The 21,114-nt window shown below is 38.2% G+C and overlaps 1 protein-coding gene and 1 pseudogene across 1 annotated transcript in view; both read right to left on the minus strand.

Moving 5' to 3' along the window:
* LOC108282613 overlaps positions 1-16,732 on the minus strand; it is a 45,620-nt pseudogene extending 28,888 nt beyond the window's left edge.
* Positions 1-21,114, minus strand: part of MACROD2 (mono-ADP ribosylhydrolase 2) — a 1,539,224-nt gene that overhangs the window by 1,295,273 nt on the left and 222,837 nt on the right. The window lies entirely within an intron of this gene.

Genomic DNA, 21,114 nt, shown 5'->3' on the forward strand with positions numbered 1-21,114 from the left:
TTTTTGTAGAGACAGGGTATCACTATGTTGCCCAGGCTGGTGTTGAACTCCTGAGCTCAAGTGATCCATCCACCTCAGCCTCCCAAAGTTCTGGGTTTACAGGTATGAGCCACTGCTGTATTTCTTGGAGAATATCTGGATTCACAGCTTCCTTTCCAAAGCACAAAGTGTCTGGCTGGCAGACTTTTCTTCCATAGCCAGATTTTCAATGGAAATTTACTGGTAAGAGTATTTCTTAGTATCATGCATGTTTTTCAACCTAATGATAAAGCATAAGAATTCACACAAAGGCAAAACTACACTTAATAAATTGTATACACTTTAGACTGTATGAAAAACTAGTCACCATATGGTTTAAACCATATGAAAGAGATTTAATAAAAAGGAACACAAATTTTTTCAATTATAAATAAGACAGCGAGTGGGAGGTTTTTTTTAATCTCTAGTAAAATGATTTTTAAAGTGGATTTATGGGAAAAGTACCAAACAAATCATGTGTGTGATTTTTCCAAGCAATTCATATAACCAGGGATAAGATCACAGCCTATTATTGCCACATAAGCTGTGTAACAGCTGCGTAAGAGTCATCTGAGGAGAACAGAGCTGGAGGCAGGTACCTGGATTTGAATCCCTACTTTCGTACTTACGAGAGGTGAACTGGACCAGTTTCCTTACTTGTTGCCCCAGTATGGAAAAATGACATACTAATGCTACTTAAACCATAGTGTTGTTTTGAGGATAAAATAGCTAATTTTGTAAAGTGATTAGTGCAGTGCCTATAGGCCATATTATAAGCACTAGGAAACATTTTACTATTTCCATTATGGCAAAGAGATGAGGAAACCAAATTAGATGTTAACAAACCTAAGTCTTGATCTCAGTATCGCCATGTGCTCAGATAAGAAGCTTAAAAGCAATTCAGTTTTACCTGTGACACTAATCGCTTTGCTCATCCTGATCCCAGGAGTTAGGATCAAGAGATCTCCTGTATACAAGGTACTCTGAAAAGCATCAAGTGTAACCTTTAATCCCTTTGGGAGAAAGGCATTGGATTTCAAGGTACTGTATGATATGAATTCTTATTCTAGTATTTCAAAATATCAAGGTCATATGTGTTCATCTTCATATTTGATGGTGTCCCATTTAATAATGTCTTTGGCACTCCAAGAATATCCCTTAAAATTTATTGCTACTTTCAAACAAGAATATAAGGAAAATTACTCAGCCACTGATAGGCTTCAATGAGTTCATCACATCTTTTGGTATGACCATTATGAAGAATTCTGAATTCTCTCGTTTTAATAATTCAATTTTAACAATTGGAATATCCTTTGTTCCTATATTTCAATGAACAAAGGTATAACAATGAGAGCCAGTCACTTAAGGAACATGACAGCAGGAATCGCTGTCAGATCTGCTCAGCACTTGTTCTCACACACACTGTGATGTTCTAGCACAGCACCTGCGACCTCTAAGGGCTTTCTTTTGGCCCATCTAGAGCAGGCCCAGAGTGCTAAAGGGTTCACCCACCAGGGAGCAGCCCTCGGTTAATGACAAATGGGGTTTGGAGGATGTATACATCTGTGTCCCTACTCTCTGGGGTGGCAACTCTGAGATGTATTCTATACTGTTCACCAGAGGTCACCAGCAGAACGGAGCCCCAGTTTTTTGCTGGTAACCTGCTTGAAAACACATCCTTTGCGGTATTCCTCTCCTTCCATTGCCTCACTTTCTAATTCCATACCAGGAGACCATCTCTCTAGTCCTACTCTCTACTTCTACTTCTGGTGACCATCTCTCATCCTTATCTCAGTGTTCTGGAGAAACACACATAAGATATCATCATTTATAGAGAAGCTACTATACATGAGCCTGCTAAAGGCTTTATATTCTTTTTTCCTAGCTCAGTTCACACGCCTTCTCTGTATCCTTTACTGATTTCTCTTCTGCCGGGTGTCTAAACCCTGGTACACTACACTACTCATTCTGGGGCAGCTTCTTTTTCCATCTCCATTCTCTCTCTGCTTCGGTGGTCTCATCCATTCTCAGTGCTTATAAACCAATGACTCCAAAATTTATAGTTTTATCCCTGATTGGTCCTCTAACTCCAGACTCACATTTTCAAGAGCTACTTAATACCCTGAAGTAAGAAGGCCAAAAATAAGTCTTGTTATCACTGCCAAAACCTGCTTCTCCTCCCTCTCCTATCTCAGGAAATGGTGTTGCCATCCATCCCTTGCTCAAGCTAGAAACCTACGATGTGTTCTTGATTCCTCCCAACCTTTCACTCCCCATATCGAGTCCATGAGCAACCCTGTTGACGTCACCTCCAAAATATACTCTGAAACTACCTATTTGTCTCTGTCTCCAGAACTACCACCTTCATCTAATGCACTACTATCTCTTATCTGGGCTATTGCAGTAGCCTCATAATGGGTCTTCTTTGTACATTCCATTCTCCACAGAATATCCCAAGTAATATGTAAAAAAATATTAAGCCTCCTCTCAGCCTTCCAGTGGCTCCCAAACATACTTCAAATAAAATCCCAACTCCTTTCTTGGCTTACAGGACTCTACGGTTCCTGAGCCTGTCTTTGTCAAATATCTATACGACTTTCTCCTTAGATGATGATGCTCAAGTCCCACTGGCCTTTCTGCCTTCTACTCAAATATATCAAACTCATTCTCAGCACAGAGTTGTTACCATATGTGTTTCCTTTGCTTGAATGCCCTTCTCTGATTTCCTTCTTAAAGTCCCAGCTTACAAAATCCTCTTCAGAAAGGAGCTCATAAAATATCCATCCTAATACAGTGCCCAGCACCATTTTGTCAGTTGTTCCTACTGCTTTTTCATGCACATTTACTCATGTTGCTTATTTCCTTTCAGTAGAAGTCAACAATAGGAATTTTGTCTTATAGGGTATCCCTACCATCTACAATATAAACTCACACATATTGGGCCTTTGATAAATCTTGTTGAATAAAATGGGTGATGGGAATTATTATTATCCCCCTTTTAAAGGTGAGGAAACTGAGCTTTAGGGTAGTTGTAAAATTTACTCAGTCAAATAGAGGCAGAGATTGACACCCAAATGAAATCGGTCTTGCCCCAGAGCTCATAAGTTTAACCACTGCACCAAACTTCCTCCACATGAGTGGTTAAAAACAAAACAAAAACCTTAATCTGAGAACTTAGTACATTCATTTTTACAGAGTATCTTTTTAAAAAAGACTCGCATATTTGAATTTCTCAAAGTTGAATGTTACAAAACATTCATATTCCTTAAGAAATAAATCTTAATTTTTATGCTATGGAGATACACCAAGAAGAAAGGAAAGCAAAGCTATCTTACTTCTCATCCTCTGTACAAGCCCCATAAGAGATACCCAACAGTTTAAACAACAGAATACAATTTTCAAACCATTTCTCACAGGAAAATGAAAAGACTCCAGATTACAATAGAACATAATTCATTTCACATGGAAACCACTAGAAGTGTGGTTACGTTCCGTAATGTTTCTTTTATGAGAATGAAAATGCATTTAACACATATGTATGCAATTTGAAATCTGAGTCACAATGGCCCACAGACCAAGCGATATGACCAGACATATATTTTTTTGTGCAAAGCTGAATAGCACCAAATAGAAATAATTACAAAAATGTACCACCAAATGTACATGAGGAAATTCAGCTAATATTACCCAGGAGACAATAGGCATTTAAACTAGTCTTTGAAAATTATTTTGATATGTTTTATTGTAAGACTCTAGCACACTAGATGATAAGTTCCAGCCAAGTTTTCTAAGAAAGAGTACACTTAGTCATCTCAAATAAGAAATCCAAGGAATAAAGAAATACCAAATCTTCATCAAGAGAAGATAAGCGTATTTTTAATCCCAATGAAAACAAAACAGGAATATTAGCTCTCCTGCCAGATTCCAAAGCAGTGACTGAGAATGGGATAAAGACACGTGAGTCAATGTTTTATCTCTTTTTCTTTTTTTCGAATCCCCTCATCTCCAGTGAATAGAGTTGCAAAACGAAATAATCAAAAAGGATATATAAGAACAAACTTAATGTGAACCATGCTCCTGATGAGGAAGCTGCAGCCCAGCTAACGCATGTCAAAGCAGGGACTTGATAATCTTTCCATCTCACCACACAGTCACGACACCAAGAAGATGGCACCAAATACATATTCTTACGTATGTGCTAGAATGGCGGTGGAATGTAAAGATTGAGTTTAAGCCGCTTTAAAAAGTTTAAAAAGCTGAGAATTAAAACGGAGGTGGGGTGGTGTTTGGGTTACAGATCTAACTTGTCAGTGGCCTGACAATGCAGTGGTTCCACCAAATATATCTGGTGGCCATGGTCAGAGACCAAAGTCAGATTAATATAAGCTGATAAGTCATTTCTTATGATATTACATTATTATTATTATTATTATTATTATTATCTGATATAAACATTATCTGTCTTTGTCTGGCAGAAGATTAAAGTCAGACGTTGTTACCCAAAGAGATGGCTATACAGAAAGTCCTACTGAGAAGCAGAGAAAACACCTTTTTTTCTTTTTTAAGAATTGTTATTAGCTTTGTTTCATTACGTATGGGAACCAGTATAGCTGTCTAAATTGGCAACTAAATTCTACTTTAACTGAAAACTTAAGATTGATGAGAAGATACAAGGGCTACATATAGGCTGTTCCATATGCATTTCAATAAAAAAGCAAATAAAATGATTATAAAATTATGTTTAAAAACCATTTACTAAATGCTGACTACGTAAAAAGCACAGGAAGTTCCAGTGATAAGAGTGACAGCTGCAAGGCTAAAGGAAGAAGGAAAGTCTGAACAGGTGGCTGTAAGTAAGCACAGGGAGAACGACAAATGTGTTCAGTGTCTTTGAACCACATGCCACGTCACAAACCTAACCTAGATAATCTGAGTTAACTTCTTAATAACACTACTGGAGGCTCCATTATTGTTCGCAATTCTTTACCTCATCCCCATCTCTCTGCCTTTTCTCCCCATGATACTGCAGTTCCTCCCACTAGGAGTAGACTTTATTTCCCCACCCTAATGATGTGACTTTCTGAGGCCAAAGTGGACACTGTGCCAACAAAGGCTTAAACTGCACACGTACATTCAGGCTTACTGCCAATCCCATGAGAAAAATAATCCTTATATCTCACTGATCACCAAAAAATGAGAGTCTTATGGCTGAACGGAGCCCAGCCACCCACAAATGAATGAGAAGTTAGCGTTTATTTACGCCACTGAATTTTTGTGGTTGTTTGTTATGGAGCATTATTGTGCCAATAACTGATATCTCTTTACTGAGTCAGGAACTGAGCCCCAGAAGGAAGCAGTAGCTTTTCCAACATAGCTTCCTCCTACATAGCTAGTAGGGGACAGTGCACAATTTAGAATTCCAGTCTATTACGGACCTAAGTCTATATGATTTCTACCACACTATTCCTAAGAGAAGGGAAGAATGAGAGAGGATCATGAACTGCATGTTTAGAGCAGCTGAAAGAAAAAAGTCACGGAGTAAGAAGGAAAAGCCTGTCTTGGCTGAAACTGTCTGAGGTAGCATAATGATTCATGAGGTTGGGAAGACAACTTTCATCTAAATTTAGGAGAGTCCTGAATGTCAGGCTTAGGAAATTCAACTTCATTCTAAGGACATGAAAAGCCAGGAAAGCCTTTTGAATACAGAAGAAACCTACAAAGAAAGGCAACTCAGAAAGCCTCATTTAGTACAAAGAATTAAAGGAATCACCCACAAGTTTTTGCAGTAACCTAGGTAATAAAATGAAAGACAACAGATAGTTATTTCTCATGTGTAAGCCAGGACTAATTGTACTTGCCCCAATAGACACTTCTTATAGAACTGAAATTTTTACTTTTCTTTTAAACACATCTAGACCGGTCTAAATGGAAATTAACTCCTTGAGTTCTCTGGGGGTTTTTGTTTTTGGGTTTTCTTAAGCTGGACTCTCACTCTGTCACCCAAGCTGGAGTGCAATTAATAATGATTCCACATTGAGTGTTGTGCAAACATACTTGTGTGTCCAGACTTTCACATTTGAGAGACGCTCTCCTATTTTTTTTTTTGAGACCTTGTCTCACTCTGTCGCCCAGGCTGGAGTGCAGTGATGCCATCTCTGCTCCCTGCAACCTCCGCCTCCCAGGCTCAAGTGATTCTCATGCCTCAGCCTCCCAAGTAGCTGGGATTATAGGCATGTGCCACCACGCCTGGCTAGTTTTTATATCTTTAGTAAAAAAGGGGGTTTCACCATGTTGGCCAGGCTGGTTTCAAACTTCTGACCTCAAGTGATTCACCCACCTCGGTCTCCCAAAGCGCTAGGATTACAGGCGTGAGCCACCATGTCCGGCCAACTCCTTGAGTTTTAATGTTCAATTTATTTCAGTATACTTTTGATCTAATATCTAATTCATTATGTGTGTATGCAGAAGCACCCAGCAATTTGTACATATGGTGAAAAGAAGTTGTGTGGCAGCTGCGAGATGAATCAGGCTAAAAACCATAAATATACTGCCTTTAAGCCAAAATACTAACTAAAGGAGGAAATGACTATAACATGACAACTGTTGTCAACCGAAACAGCATGTTACTCACGGCGAATGTTCAGCACCCTGGCTGGCTGGAGACCTTTTCCAAACCAACTACATCAGAGACTTCAGAAGAGAAAATACATATATTTTAGTTTACCTGCTTGCTTTAACAAAAAATACTTGTTTACTCAAAGAATAACTACACGTGAAATATGAATTGAATTCATTAGAACACTGCATTTATTCTAAAGATAATTTAGGTAAACAGACCATAAGTGGTTTTTACTAAGACCCAAGATTTACAAATATCAAACCATTATTACTATTGTATAATCACTATATTTGAGAAAAAAGTATCAACAAAAGGAGGGTTGTATTTCTTTTTAGAACATCCTCTGTTTTATGCAACTGCTTTTCAAGAAAGCTGTCTACAAAGCAGACCATATAAGGAGTTATCCTCCAGGAAGATAAAAGGTGAAATTCCAGATATGAGATAGCCAGAGCTGCCCAAATACCCTTCTATCCCTAACCTCTCAAATCCACAGACTTTCTTTTTCTATAATCGTTTCTCCCTCCACTGAAGGGCCCATGCTGTAGTGGAGCTGGCTGAAGATTGTACACATATGGAGAGCAGAGTCACTGTCTTTAGCTGGGAGCTTTTAATCACCAAACATAGGTCTCAAATTAGAAGTAACATAAACGACAATTTCCAACTGAAATACACCTGCAGTTCAGATTTTGCTTTCTATTTTTTTTTTTTAAGACAGAGTATCACTCTGTCACCAGGCGCCAGGCTGGAGTGCAGTGGCGCGACCTTGGCTCACTGCAACCTCCGCCTCCCAGGTTCAAGCAATTCTCCTGCCTCAGCCTCCGAGTAGCTGGGACTACAGGCGTGCGTCACCATGCCCAGCTAAATTTTTTGTATATTTAGTAGAGACAGGGTTTCACCATATTGGCCAGGATGGTCTCGATCTCTTGACCTCGTGATCCGCCTGCCTCGGCCTCCCAAAGTGCTGGTATTACAGGCGTGAGCCACTGCACCCAGCAGATCTTGCTTTCTTAGACATATAACATTTCCAGCAATTTGAGGAGCATTATGGCACTCGTTTTAAGAGGGACACATTTTAGGACAGTTTAATTAAATGCACCACCACTGATTTATTTCCAATATTCTTTAAAAATTGGGCATGAGCATCTCAAACTTATAAGGCTTTCGGTAATCAGGCCCTCCATGTTTGTAAAATTCCCATCCCTTTTTCTTTCTTTATTTTCTTTTTTCTTTTTTCACTTTTTCTTGCCTGTTCCTGATACTTTTCTTGCCTATTCCTATTGCCTATAGTGGGAAGTAGTATTCTGAAGTCAGTTCAATAAGTGAGAATTTGCAAATTCTTAAACTAAATTAAGACCATGGGAAAAACTAGGAGAGGATAAAAAGAGTTCTGTAAAGAGTCTTATGAGTGGACAAAAGTAGGACAGAATTTGTCTTTTGGGTTGTGTAATAAATGCTTAGACTAAAATATAAAATGACTGCATTTCTTTTTAAAGTATATAATGTGTAGGCATTCTAGACAAGAGGCGGCCATTTCTTCGTTTATATTTGTTAAAGAAAACAAGCACAAGAAGAATGAATAAATCTAGATAAAAGAAACATACTACATTAGAGCTGAACTTTCGTTTTCTGTGATCTAAGTTTTCACCAGTATTATTTTATCATTTTCTGGAAAAGTTTCCATACAATGAAATTTTGTTTCTAGTAATTATTTCTCAGGAACTTGAGTATCAAGGATGACTGTTTCAGGCTGCTCTGATTCTGATAATTTAAATGTTTAAACAAGGTTTCCCATCCAGGAAACCATGATCTGTGTTCAACAGGAACTCAGACCCCATGAATTACAGGATCTCAGGCTGGACACTTTGCTCTTCTATCAGTCTCCAAGGGATAGCCTGGTTGGATTTCTGGCAACAGACTGTATTTGAGTGTTGGGGTTCTGCACCACTGGAGGGAGAGAAGGGGCTGAAAGACCCCCACCTGTTGCCTAGATTCTCTCTCTGCCTCACAACCTCACCATTGATGTTTGAATCACATGCACCCACACTGTTTCCTCTAACACTGTACTCTGTGGTGTCAACAAATTAATATATATACACACACATACCTTTATCTGTTGACAGGTGTGTGTGTGTGTGTGTGTGTGTGTGTGTGTATTTTTGGTTTGTTTCAATGGCATCACCTTGGACTATGTTTGGGGAGAACAATTACTTGTTCCTAGTTTCTCTCTCTGTCTCCTTTCTCCCCTAGCTCCAGCTAGCTTCTGCTAACTCCAAGGTCACTTCCAGAAAGTCAAAGGGCCTGATAACATCCTCCCTACCTTCCTGGTTTTCCGAGAGCCAAGAAAAGTAACTGAAAACCACTTCCAACATCCCAGTGACTCAAGCGTCAGTTCTGTTACCTCTCTCCAATCCTTCCCTACCTCCCCAAATCCTCATGTGTGTATCCCCTTACTGGTCACGTTAAAACTGGAGAGGAATAAAGTTAATTCTCTCTCTCTGAAAAAGGTTTATCACAAGTCGGTTAATGAATATCTATATCTTAAAGTTGTTTAGAAAAAAACTACATAAAATGTATTCAATATGGCAGTCTGCTAATAACTTGGTAATAAAAAAGGATCTTTAAGCATGTTACACTTTAAATGATTTATTTTGCTTTAAGACCTCATATTTCAGTCTTTCAGAGGAAAAGATACTTAAACATTCATTAATATTTCCTCCTACCACCCACATTGTTTCATTCTCCACACACACACACACACACACACACACACACACACACACAGTGTCCTCTGAAGAAAGAGACAGATAGATACAACCTGTATAACCTGCTGATGATTGCACCAAGAAACAAACTTGTCAGTTATGCAAACAACTGTAAACTTCCAAATAAAAAAATATAGCACAGTATAGTATAATTTATTTTCTATACAGTGTATTCTAAGTTTTATAGTACTTTAAAAAATTATTATGATTCAGTATTAAAAACTCAAAGATTTCATATGCAGTTTAGAATTTGACACAAATCTGACACAAAATCAGAATTTTTAGTCACTGGTTCTAAGGTTTAATAACCCCCCAATTTTTTTGTTTTATATATTTTTTAATGACGTGTTTATTTTTTTATAAGTTGACATTCAAAAGTAAACATAATTTATGGACATATTGCAAGTTTCTTTTCAGAAAGCAGAATTAAAAGGGTTCACCTGCAGCTCTAAAAACAAAGCCAATTAATATGCCAGGCTCCTTTCCTCCACCAAAAATAATGGAACATTTGCATACAGCAGAACTAGGAAGCTAGTCTCGTTCATCAGCTTATTATAATGCCTCCTGACAGCCTCACACACTGCCTCATCAACATCATACTGTTTCAATTTACCATTTTTTTGCCCACTTCACGTGTTACGCCATCTTCATTTCTATCTCACCTCGAGCTGCAGTATAAAATTGAACTGCATTTTTACAAGCATAGATGGATTCTCTGCAAGTCAGAAACCGAATCATTAACATTGTATTGTTCCAGGCCACAAAAGAAAGGGGAAAATGTGGGAGGGAAAAGAACCATGGTGGATTTTAAAGAAACAAATAATCCCTCCCCACAAAAGCCTGTCCCTCGGAATCAATGGCAGAAAGAATGAAGAATTGGCTGGAGCACAGTATGGGGTCCCTCTTGCCAAGGAAATGGAAATTGTCTTTTTAAGAACCACTGAAGCCTGCTCACTCCCCTGTGATCATCCTACCAGTCTGCTCCACAGTGCAAGAGTAAGGAAGCAGGGTCTTTGATTTTGCCAGCAAACTATAGAAAAACAAAATAAAGACTGGGCTTGAAAAGATGAGCTTCAATTTAGCAAACACCATAGAGATATATCCCAAGACAACTGCCACCTCACATTTTAAAAAATGTCTTCCATTTGGATCATGAAGAGAAATGTAGATAAAGCAAAATAATTCCAAAAAAGAGCATGGCTCTTATTAAGGAGCTCTGGAAAACCTCTAGCCAGAGTAAAGGAAAACGCCTTCGTATCATTACAGAGTCCATCTTTCAGAAAGAATTATAATTGCATGACTATGTAGCATTCAGAGAGCTGGGTGGAGAGTAACTTTTCATAGCAACAGGGCAGGTTGGAAATCAGATGTAACAGATTTTTTGGTGTTTAGATGATTTAGGGAAACTTCACGTTACCTTCCTCTCAAATTGACATTTCATCCCGATTGGTTAATCACCATTTTTCTGTTTCAGCAGCAAAAAGGTCCAAGTAATGCAGTTGCAGCCTAATTGTCTTTATATGACTCCAAAATGTAATTTTTGTGTCTTCTCAGCCCCTGTTTATGTTTAACGTAAAAACTACAACCAATCTTTTAGCTCACAGACCCTAAGCCTTACATTAAAATCTGTAAAAACTGGTAATCCTGCCCTGTTTTCATTCTCACAGGGCTCAGAGAGCTTGACCATGTCTGAACAGATGGGACAGTTTGAATGAGAATAGCATGCATGTCCAGAGGTTCTCTGCATTTGGGCGGCAGCTTTACATACCAACAGGATGTTTGCCTCCATTTAGCTTGGAAGCACATGAGGCCTACTAAAGAGTAGTCACTCACTCTCCAAGGCTTGAAGAATTATTCAGCCCTCTGAAAATAATTCCACTACTATGTAACATTTTTTTAAATCAGCGCCAAATGTATTTAAAAATAAGTAATGTTGCCAATAGCTGAAGCCTTCAAATATAGAAATGTTCATAACATCTGATATGGTTTGGTTGTGTCTTCATCCAAATCTCATCTTGAATTGTAGTTCCCATAATCCCCACCTGTGGTAGGAGGGACCCAGTGGGAGGTAACTGAATCATGGGGACAGTTTTCTCCATGCTATTATTGTGATAGTAAGTTCTCACGAGATCTGATGGTTTTCTAAGGGGCTTCCCCCTTCGCTCAGCTTTCTTCTCTTTGCTGCTGCCATGTGAAGAAGGACATCTTTGCTTTCCCTTCTGCCATGATTGTAAGTTTCCTGAAACCTCCCCAGCCATGCTGAACTGTGAGACAATTAAACCTCTTTCCTTTTCAAATTACCCAGTTTCAGGTATGTCTTTATTAGCAGCATGAGAGCAGACTAACACAACACCTTACATTTTAATGACATATTATTTTGTTTCCACTATGCTCTATTTATTGTGAGTCCACTAAGGGCTAGATTTTGTGATTAAATAGAGACCAAAAACACTGTGGACACTGGGGGAAAGCAACATTAATTAACTATTAGGTAAGTGGTGAATCTGCAAATGTAATAAAAGCTGCAAAGGAGAGATAGTTACTTGAAGTTGTGAGTCCCTTCTATAAGGGAGTTTGACCTAGTCAAGGAGGTCTTGAAATTAGAGTGGGTTCATCTGAAGGATAAGAAGGAGTTGACAAGACAATGAGGGGTAAGAAGAGCATTCCAGGAAGAGGAAACAGCATGTGCAAAGGGCCTATCATGTGAGGGAGTATGCTGAGCACAAAGAATGGGACACAGTTAATGAAAAGGCCACCGTGCCTAGAAAACAAGAGTGAGCAGGGTGAAGGATGAGACCAAAGAGAAGACAGAGGCCAGGTCTTGTAGGTCATGTAAGGGGTAGGAGACAGAGGAAAGAATAATATTTGAAATATTTTCAGGAGGTGACAATACTGACATTTTGTAAAGATCACTCTGGCCAAAACTGTAGAGAACAGAGTGTATGGGGCAAATGTGGATTTGGGCAGATGAGTTAGGGGGCTACTGTGTGCAGCAGGCTGAGCAGCAGTGGGTGGTGAGAGGTGCACATGGTGGGTTTTTGGTGTAGCCCGATGCAGGATGGACATATGTGCTGCCTCACTCTTTATCTGCAGACACCCTTTCTCTACCCTCCACCCTGCTGCCTGAATAGTCTTGGCAAAGTGCAGTTTTGAATCTGTCACTTCCCTGTTTATGTCCCTTTGCCATGTCCCCACAGCAACAGGCTAAGTCTATGCTGACACTCAGGACGGACAACCAGAGCCCAACCTATTTTTGAGGTTGCTTTTCTATTTCCTATCTGTGCAGAGCCCCACTCTGTCCAAAGTGGTTTACTTATCTTCCTGCTGTTGTTCATGTCCTTCAACCCACTTGGGGATACCTTGGCCTCCTGCTGTCCTGCTCTTACACTTTGGAAAAGGCCTGAATTTATCTCCCATCTCTGTCCTCCCCGTCTAAATCCTGCCCATCCTTTCCCTCCAGCTTAAACTCCTTTCATTAAGAATTCTCAGGCCACCAAAGGCTAATACAGATCTCTCAAATTCTACCATATGCATTTTCTGCTTTTGGCAATTCATCATGCCTTGTTTTGCTACCAAAATGTTAATTGATAACAGTATTTTTTTTTGTTTTTCACATGTATATGTTTTATCTCTTAATCTAACTGATAAAGGCGCTGGTGGCAAGTGCCATACTGTATATTTTTCTGTGCCTTTCTTAGCACCTGCACAATGCTACATGCATAGGTCTTCAGTGACAAAGCATTGCTTCAAATTTGCTCTGAGATGTGCTTTATCTTTGTCCAGGTCATCAGAGGAGGATTGCACATAATCTATTTAATCAGACTTGCAAAATTCATGGAGTAACATATATTAGCCGGTAAAACTGCCGGAGTAATTTTTAACCAGAATCTCTACTGATATGTCCGGATTTGCCAAAGAAAAAAGAGATTTCAGAGTGACAAAAGCAAAAAACCTGGATTCAAATCCTTATGTTCAAAGAGATCTTGATCTAGTTCTTCATTTCTCTAAGATTCTGTGTCCTTATCTGAAAAATGGGGATAGTCATACCTACCTAGAAGACCATATATAAAGATACGGTACAAATTTGAGTGAGCACCTGGCAAGCCGTCTGGTCACTGGTATTCAAAAAAAAGTGAATATTTTCTCCTCGAGTCTTCCCATTACCTCAACTCTAAGACACATGCACCCATGCACGCATTTTCACACTCATTCACACACGCGCACACACACACACACACACACACAACTTCTTTTAATCCATCCTTTAGTCCCATATTGTGACTGAATTGACTTGACTTCTCAAATCCATTATCATTTTTCTTTTTGTCTCTCTTCTTTCTCCCTCTTCTTATTTTGATGAACACCTAACAATAAGATGTTGGATATTACCATTGAAAAAAATATATACCCACTATTGACAACCCTTTCAATACACCAGTGACATTACTGAATGTAAACAGGAAGGGTTAGAACTGCTACCAAATTCCCTTCCTATTGTTCAATAAGCAAACATTTCTGTCCTGAGCCATTAATCCCCCTATTGTATTCTCTTCCCAACAGTCTAACCGAGTGAGATTAAAAATCAAGAAAAAAAATAGTTGAGAGATTAAGAGTTACGGACAATTCAGGCTCACAAAAAGTCTCTGAATGCCTAAGAAACAGGAAAAGTTGGACTTTCTCATTAAAATCTATTTGAATCAGCACAATGTCTGAAGGCATTACGTAATGTTTATATGTAGGCTTTGTATATTTGAGATGTGTAAGATAGTCAAAACAAGATTGTCCTCAACTGATATTAGCTTCTCTAAATGTCTCAACAATGACTATTCCCTTAAGAACTGTAGGTATGCAGGGCATTCAACATTTATCAGGAGCTGTAAGAACCAGACGAATGCCAGCCTGTTCCAACCCTCAGTATCTATTAATCGCTTTTTAGACGGGCACTATTTTAGGTCACATGAAGACAAGTGAGCACTGCTGTTGGCTGTTGTGGTCGAAGACTCTAGAACAAAGTCAACTTTGGCGGCTTTCTGCCTTAATTTATTTTTAATAATGCATACTAATTTCTATGTATCATTGGCAGTAAGCTATAAATCTTTCTCATTAAAAATAATTCCCCTATATAAAAGTACAGGGATGAAATAAGTGGTATTTCCAATTCAAAGAGTTGTTGTTTTTGTTTTTTGTTTTTGTTTTTTTTTTACTGATTTGTGTGACTCTAACCTGAGGCCATATTAAAAAATAAAACCCTCAAAATGTTAGCAAAACGGACCCAACCTTGAAAAAATATATGTGAAGTTGCCTGAATCTATTCGAGTCTTTCATTATTATTGTTATTTTAAAGAGTTCTCTAGTTTCATTAAATCTCTGACATGAAAAAGTGAGTGTTCTATACAGATGGAAGAGGTCTGGTCAGCACTTAAGAAGCTGACTAACAGGGGTTTAGCTAGCTCTAAAGTGATTCCTATTAGAATGAAAAATAAATAGACTAAGTGGCAAACTCAAAACTATTCTCTTACAGAGATAAACTGTAAGTGCTCTAAAGAAAGTGAAAACAGCTCTCTGGGGAATGCTTGGGATTTGGGCAAAAGAACAATGCAACTGTTTCTGTAAGTCAATTGGAAATACTGGGGCTAGGGATGGGGGATTTGGAGGAGTTAGGAAAACGGGAAAAAGAGTTGCCAGAGGGTGAAGTTGAAGGTTTGGCTCCCATTTAGGTTTAGTTCACTGATCCCACAGACAAACATCACGTCAGTTTTGCAAAGGAAACAAATAAACCTCATGATGAATGTGGACTAAATTTGTAACACAGAGGCTAATTAAATTTGTAAAGCCTTCGACAATACATAAACTATCCCCTGGTCTGTAGGATTAATAAGACTTCAATGCTTCAAGAAAAATGGGTTTCTTAAACATGACTAATAATTTCTACACCCTGCCTTTGGGAAACCTATATGATACAATAATTAACATGGGCTTTTCTAATCTCTTCAACAATGCAGAAAATGATTCCTGAAAAAGTACAGATCAAAAGTGGATACATGGTTTATTCCTCTTTTCCTCCAATATGAAAAAGCTAAAACTGACTTCAAATGGATTCTCTGGGAGTGATAACTACGCTCTAACAAGAGATTCCAATAAATCAAAGATGGTTATCTATTTTGAACAAAGATCCAGGAAGAAAACTCATGACCCACTCCAGAGCAATCTGAGCAACTTTTTTAATCCTTAGAGCACAAACAAGTCCAAGCCTGCATTTTCGACCTGGCGCTACACTTGCATATAATTTAGGAAAAAAATAAAAATGATTGCATGTTCTCTCAATTTTCACTCCAAAGCACCTGATAGAAAAATGTCTCTGTTTGGAAGATACCAGTATGGAATCCCTCAGACAGACGGGAGAAGCTGATTAGCAGGAGAATGAGATTCCGCAGGAGAAGAGTCCATGAGGCTCCACTTTTATCAATGATTGTATACTTACATGTGGACGCAGAAAGTGGATTATCAATTGGGAGAAACTCTGACCCAGTGCAGCTGCATGTGTTTTTTTCAGAAAGATTTAAAAATACTGGCAGCAAGAATTAATGAGTGAGTAGGCAAAGGAAGTAAAAACAAAACTCAGTAATATAAAATGATAATAAGTTACATGATATGGGGAAAAAACAGAACACAATATGGCAATGAGGAAGAAGTATACAAAAGAGGTAGAAACAAGGGCCAAACCCAGGATGTTAAATAAACCTTGCATTTTTGCATTACCTTAAAAGATCTTTTAACTTCTAAATTTTCCCCAAAGGGAGACACAGTCGATAACATGTAAAATTCTGAAACCTGAGCTACTTTTCTGTGAGTATTTATTGAAGTGACAATTATTTTAGGAATTCTACATTGTGGTAACAAGCTCCATGCTTATAGCTTTTCCATACTATACAAGATGAAACTGTAAACCAAATATTTACTGCAGCCATACTATGAATTTAACTTTTTAAAAAGCTACTTAAATCACCAAACTTCATTTTTTGAAAATTCATTTGAAGGCTCTTATTCAATATTTCTGTGCCTGTTAGCAAGCCAAGACTGAGCAAATAAAGAGGAGTATGTCTTCATATAGGCAGAACTTTACCACTCACACGAAGTACATCCTGTGTTTCCCTATTGATTATGATGTCCCTTTGTCAAGTAAACATAACTGAAACACCTGCTTCGGCCACTCAAGGTCTCCTTACTTACTTTCTCATTCTCAGGGGTATTCAAGTTAGTTTACCTCATCAAGTTGTGAATTATTTTCTGACTGCTGCTGTCCCTGGATTTCTTCTATACCAAGTTGCTTCATATTAGATTCAATACACTCATCTCAGTAAAAAGCTATTTCTGTAATCCCAGCATTTTGGGAGGCCAAGACAGCTGGATCACGAGGTCAAAAGATTGAAACCATCCTGGCCAACGTGGTAAAATCCCTTCTTTACTAAAAATACAAAAAAAAAAAAAAAAAAAAAAAAAAAAAAAAAAAAAAAAAAAAAAAAAAAAAAAAAACAGAGCAAAACAAAAAAAACAATTAGCTGGGCCTGATGGTGTGTGCCTGTAGTCCCAGCTACTCAGGAGGCCGAGGCAGGAGAATCACTTGAACCCGGGAGGCGGAGGTTGCAGTGAACTAAGATTGCACCACTGTATTCCAGCCTGGGAGACAGAGCAAGATCCTGTCTCAAAAAAGCAAAATATGTTCATAAACATGAAATTAATATTCTTATTTAAAAGATGAATTTTACGCTGTAACACACTGATGAACGTGTGGAATTGTTACACTTATCCAACTTCAATTTCAGACAGAGGGAGGTTTGATGAGTGCATTTTCCAGGAAAGTCAGTTTTACAAATGAAGAATGAAAACTTCTAATTGTCAGAATAAATGTAAAATGACCTAATCCTAAAAGATACTACACTTGTTTCTGTTTAAACACTCAGAATGTAATGTATATAAGTTAACTTTTACTTAAGGAGTGATTCAACACGATATCACGGTATGATTTTTTCAGTTTTATGACTACTTTGGTATCCAAAGGTCAGCTGTCATCTCCTGCTATAGCCAGTCACGCTTCATGAGCAATATGTCTTTTTTATATTTATTGCTTCTAATTTATGATATGTTCAGAAATTTGATGTCAGCCCTATTACATTTGAATCTAATTACATATATGTTGGATCAGAATATATACCGGATACAGAGGTGTAAAGCAACATCTACAGTTTGCTTTTATACACCCAGACAAACACTCTCTTTACCTTATGTGAGTGCATAAGAGTGTGTGTGCATCCTAGAAGCACGTATAAAAGATTTTGTGTAAGCCATAGACTTTGTGCCCCTCTAGATTTCTTTTACAACCAAAATTTCAAAATTTTGATCCATGTCCCTCAAATTAGCCCTTTCACTTAAAGATTTAGAACCCAGGAATATATTTTTGACTGAAAAAATGTATATTTTTAGTGCTATATGGAAACCATAAAGAAATGTGTAAGTATAAAGAGAAATGCTTTGAGGGGCTAAATTTGTTCCTCAGTTAGGATTGACGGAGGCAACTACTTTTGTACATTTCTTTTTCTAATCAAAATCCATGCTAGCAGGAAGTTTTCCCAGTATTTACAGCTGAAGTCTTTCTTGGCTGTAAAGCAAAGTCAAAGACTGCTCACATCAACCCACACACTAACCAATTATGTACACAAGTCTATATCTCAGACACTACAGATGATCGCTAGATAAGAAATGGCTATCAAAAACAGTTGTGCAGAAAAGCCCTGAAATAAGTTAAAAAGCAATGGATATTTCTTTGAAATATACCATTAAGTAGCAATGTTCTCACAGGCAATCTCCTAACCAAACTGCTTCCATGTTCTTATTTATAACAGCAAGTAGAGAGTTGTCAGGAATCAGCAAACTACAGTCCCCAGGTCAAATCTCACTTGACACCTAGTTTTGTAAATAAAGTTTTATTGGAACACAGACACACCCATATATTTATATTGCCTTTGGCTGCTTTAAACTATATTGACAGAATTGAGTGTTTATAAAGTGAAATCGTACAGCTGGAAAAGCTGAACATACTTACTATCTGGCCCTTTAAAATCAAGTTGGTCTACCACGATATACACTATAATAAAAGGTTATCAGGGAGATTAAATGTCATAATGAACAGAAAAAAAATGGAAATGCTATTACTAATGTTAACAGTGCTTACCAAGTTTTAGATATTGTGTGTGTTGCACACCCTCATATTATCCTTAGAACAATCCTGTGAGCTAGTCACTGTTATTGTGTCTCTTTTACAGATGAGAGAACTGAAACAAAGAGCTCTGAGTTTCCTAAACACATCTAGCTTGTTTGATGAAAAGGCCAGGTTTACACCAAGGTTTCCACATCTAGGGAATTCCTAAGCACTAAGCTATATTGCCTTTATGTATCTGGAAAGCACTAACTATTATGAGTATTTCCTATTAATCCACACATTATGAGAATTATTTTAATGTGGAATTTAAAATAATGTATAATTAAATATTTGCTCTCAGTATGAACTTCTAAAATAAAGTGACAGGCAAGTTAATTTTTCATTTCTTTGGGCCCAGGATTTGTTTGAACAAATAGTTGTGATGGCCACCTTCCCTATCACATTTATGTGTTTGTGATTTTTTTTTATAAGGTTCCGGTCAAAAATAAAAATGAGCTTGCTGAGTCTGAACAAGAGATTCCCAGAAGTAGGTGGCTGGGAAATTCACCCCGATATTTATGCCTGTGGTGGGTGAGCCCCATAGAGAAAGCAAACTCTGCAGCACTGGGAGGTCTCACACTGAGAGCTACAATCAAAATTGGAAATCAAGACAGCAAAGGATTTTGGTCTCTAAGGAAGCAGGACAGAGGATAAATGTTCTCTTCTTATGGAAACACAGATCTTGCCTTTTACCTTTGGAAAGAAAACTGAGGCTCTTCTATGAAAATGTTAAGATGTAATATTTATGTAAAAAAATAAAAGATTCTATTCAAATCGGTTCATATGTAGAACCAGCATGCTGGATCCCGCTGCTGTGGGTCACCTCGACGGAAAGCTGGCTCTGTGTCTTTTGCCCTCAGGTATCCTCCGTGAAGCCTATAGACACAGAAAAGGTCAGGAAGCCCATTCCACCTGGTCGCCATCCCAGCTTTTTAGGAGATCGCTGGAATTATGCTCAATTCTGCAAAGTGACACATTTCAAACAGAAAGGAGTAAACAATTTTGTAAAATCTGGGATCCTGTTCTTTCAACTCTGACAACCCCATTCAACCTGATCATTAAGGAGGCTAATAAGGGAAGCGGAAAAGGAAGCAAAGAGAATTAGCGCCTTGGATCTAAATCTGAGCTCCTAGCATTCTGCATCCTATTTTATGGACTCCATATGCAGGATATTATTTATTTATTCACCATATTTCAGGCAAACAGCTTTTCCACAGCAGTATCAAATAAGTTAAAATTAGAATGAGGGCTGAACTGAAAGAACCTTTTGGCAATTGTGCCCTTTGGTCTCGGCGTTTGCTTGCTTTCTGCCAACAAGCAGAGATAATCTGTGATGAACCCTGGAAACGGCTGGAGGGACAGTGATAAAGTCAACTCAGGAAGAATAAATTGGAGCAAAAGGAGAGGCCTGTCTGCCCAGCTGGGCTGTTTGCAGTTTGAAAAGAACTGAATCTGGAAAATCAGCTTTTGGGGAAGTGTTTTACAAAATCAGTGCTCACTAGACAGGTTCAACAAATGATAAATAAAATGTTTCACTGTTGGAGGGGAAAAAAGTTTCCTCAACTTTTAAACTCATGAAATATGTAATAATACCCTCAGCTACTGAAATCTTGGAAGTCAGAGGCTACAAGGGCTGGTGCTTATCTCACTGAGTGTGAAGAACAGGGCCAAAGCATCATGTTCTGGGAAAACAGTCACTGATTTGCTGGACAAAATCACAAACTCTCAGTTTCACTCACTTGAATTCTTCTACCAATTTTTTTTTGTTGTTGTTGTTGAGATGGAGTCTTACTCTGTCACCAGTCTTAAGTGCAGTGGCACAATCTCGGCTCACTGCAACCCTGCCTCCCGGGTTCAAGTGATTCTCTTGCCTCAGTTTCGTAAGTAGCTGAGACTACAGGCGCACACCAGCACGCCCAAGTAATTTTTGTATTTTTAGTAGAGACGGGGTTTCACCATGTTGGGCAGGATGGTCTCGATCTCTTGACCATAATTCACTCACCTCGGCCTCCCAAAGTGCTGGGATTACAGGCGTGAGCCACTAGGCTGGGCCTCTTCTACCAATTTTTAAGCATATGCAATACCAATCACAATAAAAGAGATTTTTAAAAAATCACAATATTTAAAATATTTTATTTCAGTCAGGCTTATTCTGTACAAGATAAGAAAAAGAGAGAGAGAAAGAGAAAGAAAGAAAATCTAGACTCCATCTCATAGTATATAACAGTGGCAAAGGTAATTGAAGCAAAACATTTGGAATCATTAATGCTTGAATTTGTCTTTAACTTGATAAAATACTGACAATAACTTTAAAACAAAGCTATGAATGAATTTAGAATTGAAGGGCTTATTAGATAAAAGTAAGAAATTATAACTGCTACTTCCCAGCACATTCTTACTCCCAATTACTTCTGCCAATTTGGTCGAAAGATTCTGAAAATGTGACCAAAGAAAGTATG

Source organism: Cebus imitator, unplaced genomic scaffold (genome assembly GCF_001604975.1).
Source record: "Cebus imitator isolate Cc_AM_T3 unplaced genomic scaffold, Cebus_imitator-1.0 Scaffold246, whole genome shotgun sequence".
In the NCBI taxonomy this organism is placed as follows: Eukaryota; Metazoa; Chordata; class Mammalia; order Primates; family Cebidae; genus Cebus; species Cebus imitator.